At 37.2% G+C, this 8404-nt stretch overlaps 1 pseudogene; it reads left to right on the plus strand.

The window, feature by feature from the left end:
• The first annotated feature begins 202 nt into the window (after window positions 1–202).
• Window positions 203–8404, plus strand: part of LOC125849571 (nuclear pore complex protein NUP98A-like) — a 29375-nt pseudogene continuing 21173 nt past the window's right edge.

Raw genomic sequence — 8404 nt, forward strand, 5'->3', positions numbered from 1 at the left:
AATAATTGAATGACAAAAAGATACTCCATCAAATTAAAGAAAAAATTAGGGAGCAAAAAAAACAGGTGTTTTTAAAGTCCTACATACGAGAAAGACTTTATTAAATTAGAGAAAAATTGGAAAATCCATTAGCTTAAACCGTAAGCAACACGCTTGCGGTTTAAAGTGTGCGTAGAGCTTATGCAACTAACCTCTTCTTCTCTATATTTATACCACCATTCACAATCAGAAGGGTCGTCTTCTTCTTCTTCTTGCTTTGTCTGTCTCATGTCGATATTTTTGGGAAACACCGCTTCAAGTAAGTAAAACTTCATTCTTTATGCTTTTATGCATTGTGTTCTGTTTTTATAGTTTTTTTCAAGTATATTTTCTTGATTACTACATAAGCATATGGATCAGTGTAGTTGAAATCAAGTTCAACAATCGATATAACTGGGATCCAAGAAAAGAGGCAACACAATAGTATAAGAAAAGAAAAAAAAGATTAATTCTTTGATAACAAGAATGTGTTTTCATATATTAACGACACAGTTTTCAAATTTCTTGAAGAATTCTCCACTTTCTTGCATATTCTTCAAAGCTTAATTTTCTTTCTAGCTTGAGTTTGGTACATTACAATGTCTTATAAACTGTATTTTCCATACAATGCTCTATAACCTCTGTCCAAATATGCTAAGAAGAAAGACCACAGTCCACATAGGCTATTGCATGGGAAATTGGGAATGACATACACAGGCGAGGATTGACATATATGGATGCTACACTTAATACTGCCAATTTCATGAAAGGAGAGATATCATATTTACTTTCTAGAGAAGCAAGGCGGCTTTGGAATTAGTCGAAAAGTTAAATCTGCTCCTTGTGGAAGTAGCTATGCTTATTGAGCTGTACTCTTCTAAAAAAATGTTAGTAATAACTGCAATATCTCAATGAGATTTCTTGTGGTGGGTAGTGTTATTGCTTACAATTTCTGGAACAGATCTTGTGCCAGCTGTTCATGCTTGTAGTTGTCTTTAATTAGTGATTAGAAAATCAATCCAATCTGCCTTCCTAACTGCAGGACCATTAGACTTTAATGCAGCAACGGATGCTACATCTGGTCAAGCACAAAACGTATCTATGGACTCGTCCACTTCACCAACATTTGGAAAGAACTATGACTTTAATAGTGTTGCCAATGAACCTTTGGTGTGGTCAAGGGATGTCAATGTCTCAGACTCCTCCATACTTGGATATCCAAGAGCTCCTGCATTTGGTGTTTCAAGCAACTCACACTTTGGCACCCCAAGACTTGATTCATACTCCTTTGGCCAACCAACAGTATCTATGTCAGGGAGCAAAGGTTAGCTCTATTGTCCATTTTCTCATGTATTGGAGCAGATTAATCAACATTTTGAGGGAGAATTTTGTTCTCTAATCTATATGCTCTGTATTGATCTGAAATCCCTGTCGAGCTTTTATTAAATGCTACTGAGTACTAATTATTTCTACTTCATATTTTTGGATATTATAAGTGTTCAATCTTGATCAAATTTGCAAACCAGGAAAAGAAAGTACACCACCTTTTTTCAAGAGCTATGGTTTTGGGAAGTCAGCATTTGGCATTAATCGGAAAGGAAGTAGAATAGCATCATATATTGCAACTCCAGAGAACAATATCACAGGACCCAGTGGTGAAAATATTCAATCCATTTGTGGAATGCAGACTTATAAAGATAAAAGCCAGGAGGAGTTGAGGTTTGAGGACTACCAGATAGGTGATAAAGGTATACTTGTTCTCTTATGTGATTCAGATTAAGTTTTCTTCTAATATATTATTGCTACCTTTATATGTGCTTATCTTCCTGCAATTAAGTTAATTTCAAACAAATTCTTTGGTCTCTGTCCAAGTACACTCAGAAGAAAGACCATTTAACCTATTGGTATCTTCCATGAGGTAATTTAAAAAGGCTGTCCTCCTCCCACCTGAGAAAATGAACTTGCCTAATATTTCATTCTTCCCCAGGTTACGCAATCCAAAAGATAATTCAAAAATCTGGGCATTTGACCATTAAGCCAAGCTATTGTATGGCTGTTTGGGTGCATTTTGGGGATGATTTCACCACGGTGGAGAAGGCAACAGTGGTGGGAATATTTGGTTGCCTATGGAAGACGAATAATCTTTTATAATGAATGTCCACACTGGTAATGAGCTTAAAATGTACCTGGCGCACATGCATGTTCATCTTTTGAATGATTCAGCACATTGTTTATTTGGTTTTAGTCATTTGATTAGGTGTAGAATTGGAGACATCAACAGGATACGTATGACTACTCCAATTGATATTAGATAGTTGTAGGCTTGACCAAGAACAACCTACAGTTTTTTTTTAACCAGGAGTAACCTAAACTTCACATTGTACATGCATCTTTGGAGCGCAGGTGATTTAACAAAATGCTTTGTTTGATTTATTTTTAATGAAAAGGCAAAAAGAGAACAAAACTTACCAATCAAATAAAACAAAGAGGGAGAGAGCAGAAATTGAAATATGGAACTTCATATGAAGTCACAGTCAAAATGCAAAAAGGTAACAGTGAGTAATTCAATCAGGCTGACTGTTTTCAGTACATAGAAAATGAGAGCACATGAGTAGGAACAATGGCCAAAGAATGCCAAAGCAGAAGAATAGAATTAGGAAGGAATTGTGTCCGATGCATGAGGAGTTTATACAATCCTAAAAATCTGAAAAATGGTGCTAAAAGAAACTGTCCCGATATTCAATTTAAGCTCAATTGAAAGGCGTCTGAAAGAACCAAGTCACAACGACAAGAGGTGGGTTGCTGTGAATTTGTGATGCTAGGTTCAACTTACTGAGTAATGTTGTAGCACTAATAGCATGCTTTATGTCAGAACATTAATTTATTAGAGTGCTAAAAGAATGTGAGTTACTTCGTCTGACAAGTGAAATAGCAAAATAGGAAAGAGATTGCAGAGATCACAACTACTAGGGTACAACATGTCAGTTAACCAAGTAATCCTCCTCTAAACATGACAAAATAGAAGTTCACAGAGAACTAGGACTGAAGGATGCACAGACAAGTTAATAAAACATTCGTCTTCATCTTCTTTTTTTATGACAAGGGAACCCACATGGGAATGATCTACAAACACTATTTGAATATGTTATTCCCATGATTTCTCTGCCAAATGGATTAAGTACAGCTTTCTTTCTCGCCTGTGGTCCAGGTGAGGAATGGCATATATAGATGCTACACTTATACTGCTAATTTCATGAAAGGAGAGATATCATATTTACTTTTCTAGAGCAGCGAAGCGGCATTGGAATTGGTCGAAAAGATAAATCTTCTCCTTGTGAGAGTAGCTATGCACATTGAGCTGTACTCTTCTCCAGAAATGTTAGTAATAACTGCAATATCTCAGTGGGATTTCTTATGGTGGGTAATGTTATTGTTTACTATTTCTGGAACCAATCTTGTGCCAGCTATTGATGCCTTGTAGTTGTCTTTAATTAGTGATTAGCAAATCAATTCAATCTGCTTTTCTAACTGCAGGAACGTTAGCCTTTAATGCAGCAATGAATGCTACATCTGGTCAAACACAAATCATATTTCCGGGATCATCCACTTCACAAACATTTGGAAAGAAATATGACGTTAACAGCGTGGCCAATGAACCTCTGTTTTGGTCCAGAGATGCCAATGCCTCAGGCTTCTCCGCATTTGGATCTTTACAAGCTACTCCATTTGGTGTTTCAAGCAACTCACACTTTGGCACCCCAAGTTTTAATTCCTATTCCTTTGGCCAACCAGCAATATCCATGTCAGGGATCAAAGGTTTGCTTTATTGTCCATTTTCTCATGTGTTGGAGCAGATTATTCAACAGTTTGAGGGAGAGTTTTGTTCTGTAATCTGGATTAGATGAGCCGATTGATACAAGATCATATACCGTTCAATGTGCATTATTATATGCTCTAAAATGATCTGAAATCAATGTTGAGCTTTTGTTAAATATTACTAAGTACCATTTATTCCTACTTTATATTTTTGAATATCCTGAGTGTTCAATCTAAGATCAAATTTGCAAACCAGGAAAAGGAAGTACAACACCTTTGCTCCGGAGCTCTGGTTTTGGAAAGTCCGCATTTGGTATTAACAAGAAAGGAAGTAGAACAACATCATACATTGCAACTCCAGATATAGATAGCACATGTCTCGATGGTGGAGGAATTCAATCCATTTGTGGAATGCAGACTTATCAAGATAAAAGTCAGGAGGAGTTGAGGTTTGAGGACTACCAGTTAGGTGATAAAGGTATCCTTAACTTTTTCTCTTATCTGTAGATAACAAAGAAATCTACCTTGTATCTCATTAACATTTTTATACTTCATGGGTGAATTTGCAGGTCAGGAATGTGGTTCTTCATTTAGTGTTTCCGGCGCACAGGGATTTGGTCTCATCAACAACATGAGGCCTTTCATATCACCAGTGTTAAACCAATCAACTGTTGATCAACCTTTTTATTCCCATTTTCCAAGTACATTTGCAGTGGAAAGATCAGGGGTTGACTCTCTATCAAAAAATGCTACCTCATTTACGAAGGCACAACAGTCCATTTCCCATATATTTCCCCCAAACCCATCATTGTTGAACTCTTGTGGCACTAGAAATAGAGTGGAATCTACTGCCTCAGATGTTTCTTTTTCTCTGTGGAACAATTCAAATCAGTTTGCACCTTTTAAACCAGCTTCCAGTTCTTCCACTGCCTCCACCTTTTCTCCATTAAGGAACCCATTGTCTTTATCAACATCTGCCCCTCTATCTCCATGTTCAGTCTCACCTTCCACATATCCTTGGTTAACTAAGCCATCAGGCCCTGATTTTGATCAGAAGAACTATTTTTATCCCACTCCTGTTTTAACTACAGGAGGCGCTTCACAATCCACATTATGCTTGAACTGCCTAAAGCAGTCACAGCCTACTCCAGCAGGACTTTCTAATGTTTCAAGCAATCCGCTTGCGACGAGTCAAAATACTGTAAGTGTTTCTGAACTGATATCCAATTAGATCTTATTTATATATCTCTGCCATTTGATAAATAATATAAAAGGCACCTTGTGGTCTATAAAATTGGTGAAGCTCTTCTATTGTGGTGTTGTACATCTAAGCTGTTGCTACTCTTGCAGCCTCTGTTCTCTGTTCCTCTGCAGCCAGAAATGACTCCTAAAGTTGGAGCAACACTTCCAACAACCAAGTCTTTTCACCCATCAACAGGTACACTTAGTGCAGTATGTCTTACTCTTTTTGATGTCGATAGTATGTTGGATTGTAAACAATGTAGCTAATCCTCCCGGCCCCTGTTTCCTGTAAGAAGGTGCTAGTTGCTCAGAAATTGGACAAGGAGTTGGTCAGCAGCCAATTGTCAATGGCCAACAGTGAGTATCAAACTTAACTATCTATTGTTTTACTTTACTTTGTGTGTTATTGAATGCCTAATTTTGACTTCTAGACTTTCCTCGCATTCTTTTTATTTTTATTGCCTCAGTTATTACTCCACAGTCCCGTTTTAATCTGATCGTTTTCTTCTTTTGTGTCTCTTCTTTTTCTTGCCTCCGAGATCTTTCTTTTTGTACTTTCTCATGCACCAGCTATACCTTAACATATTTTCAGGTCTTACTTTCCGAGAATCATGGAAGTCAAGCCATCACCAATTACGCCTCCTGCTGAAACACAACCTTCAGTCCAAATCTCAGTTGAGCACCCGTATTTGGAAACTTCCATCCAGTATGGAATTTCTAGTTTACCTGTAAGTTTCACATTTCTGAACAAGTAATTATAATTAATGTTGCTCCTGGATGTGTTCACTGTTCTCAAACCAAGTATCACACTCACTAGAAGTTACATGATGTACTGGGAATCTGGGATGCCTCGTTACTATTGTTATAATGTTATGCACCTTGAAAGACAGATTTGTTTGTCACTCTTATAATGTTGTATATTTATGCTTTCATGTCAAGGTAGATGTAACTATGTCTAGTTGCTGGGGCTTTATATTTGTTTAGCTATATACTAAATAAATTCCAGTATTTCTCCAATCAGATATAAACATCAGTATAGTTGTCCAAATTCCAAATTAAATCTTCAAAGTATCAGGCATGGTTATGTTTTTATTAGCTTCACTATATTGGTTATGCTTAAGGTGAAAACATCAGTTGTAGGCTATTATGAAAAATTATCCTTTTGTTGCTTGCAGGTTTCTAACAACCCTGCTCCGGTCAGACGAAGATCTTCTTTGATAATTCGACATTCATCTCTAAGTCACCATAGGTTACCACCTCAGAAATACAAACCTACAAGTGATAAACCAAAGGTGAGAAGTATAATTTTATGTGAGACTTGTTTAGTAGTTCGTTGGCATGCTTTGGTTGATGGACCAAAAGTTTAAGTTGCAATCATATGCAAAGATTTGCACGTATGGGTATCCTTTCGTTGAAAAAATACAGGACAAAGTCCATATTTTCCTCTAATCCAAGTAAAACACTGAAAAATTTAACAGGACTATAATATTTGTTTTTGTAGGTACCCTTTTTCATGGCTAAAGAAAACGCTTCTGGTGTACTAAGGACAGAAGTCATCATCATTCCAAGGGACTGGGTTCGTCCTACCGCAGAATCTCCACAAGGGGCTGATTCATCTATGGACAGTAAGCTTTTTTTTTAATGAACATATGCATGCATGCCTTCCTTTCATTGATTGGTTCAGCTGGATTCTAATAGATGCATAAGTCAATTGTCATAGTTACATGTAATGTTTTAGTTAGTGGATTACTTAAATATCAAGTACCATATTATGTCTGCTCCATCAAGATCCCATTTCCTTAAAGCTTAAAGCCGGGAATCTCTAATAGTTCAAAATTAAAACCAAGTAACTTCACTGATTGGTGATTCGTTTACAAGATCATGGACACTAGAAAATTATAATTTGTTATCTATTTGACATATCCAAGGATATACAACTTGACTTTTGCTATTTTAATTCTAAGAATTAAGAACCAAATTAACCAAGTTTGCTATTTAACTGTGCAATAATTCCTTTTTCTGTTTAAAATGTAGGGATGCATGATGGAGACAAAATTGTTCATAATCCCAAGTTAGAGCCTGAAGAGACACATCATGATAATTGTGGCGATGATAAGGATGTGGATGGCATAATGCCAAAGCTTCAACGTGCTGATTACTACACAGTTCCTCCTATAGAGGAGTTGCTATCAAAGGAGAAGGAAGAAGCTGGTTTTTGTTGCCACGTGAAGGACTTTGTGGTAGGAAGACATGGGTATGGAAGCATCAAGTTCTTGGGAGAAACAGATATCCGGAAGCTTGATCTTGATTCTGCTGTTCATTTCAACCATCGCGAGGTGATCATCTATATGGATGAGAGCAAGAAACCTCCAGTTGGACAAGGCCTCAACAAACCAGCTGAGATAACTCTCCTTAATATCAGATGCATCAACAAATCGACTGGGAAGGAGTACAGAGATGGACCAATGGTCAACAAGTACAAAGATATGCTTATTAAGAAAGCAGTAGAACAAGATGCAGAATTTGTTTCTTATGATCCAGTGGAAGGGCAGTGGAAATTTAGGGTATCACACTTCTAATTGATTTTGTGGCATAACCAAATGTTTGAATTTTAAGATGTCCTCCAACTGATATTTTTAGAATTAGCTCACTTTGATTTTGTCCCACTCTTTTATGCACTTTTGTTCCCAGTGAGCCAAGTTGTTATCACTGGATTTCATTCAAAGTTTACTCATTTTGTGTATATCTCTTGTATCTCTTGCAAAGTTTTCTGCTTTTATCTCCAATTATTCTTTTCTTATTTCACTTGTTTGTGGGTAAATAGTTCTAATGAATCCTCGTATTAATGAATGCATTCAGGTCCCTTGTCACGCCCCGAGCCTACACCTTGGGCGGGACCGGCACCCGGAGACCATTTCTGACCCCAAGCGAACCCTTGGCCTGGCTTTCTTAACTCAGCGGAAACCTCAACAGAAAAACTCGATGCAATGCAATATTACAAAACAACTTAACTTATAAAATATGGCCATAAAGGCAACTCGAATCTCAAAATAGAATATTTACATATATATATAGATAAGAGACTCAAAACTAATTGACTGACTGTCTGTCTATGAAGCCTCTAAAATACTGAGATGGATGTTGGGACAGACCCCGCAACATCCTAATAAAACAAAAACTAAGAACACAAAATAATTGAGTCCTCCGGAATGCAAGGAGGCTCACCACTGACTCTGGAGTGCTCAGCTGGATCAACGACGTGCAGGATGCTGATCCGGGGTACCTGAATCTGCATCATCAAACGATGCAGGCCAACTGGCATCAGTAC

This window comes from Solanum stenotomum, chromosome 12 (genome assembly GCF_019186545.1).
Source record: "Solanum stenotomum isolate F172 chromosome 12, ASM1918654v1, whole genome shotgun sequence".
Lineage (NCBI taxonomy): Eukaryota > Viridiplantae > Streptophyta > Magnoliopsida > Solanales > Solanaceae > Solanum > Solanum stenotomum.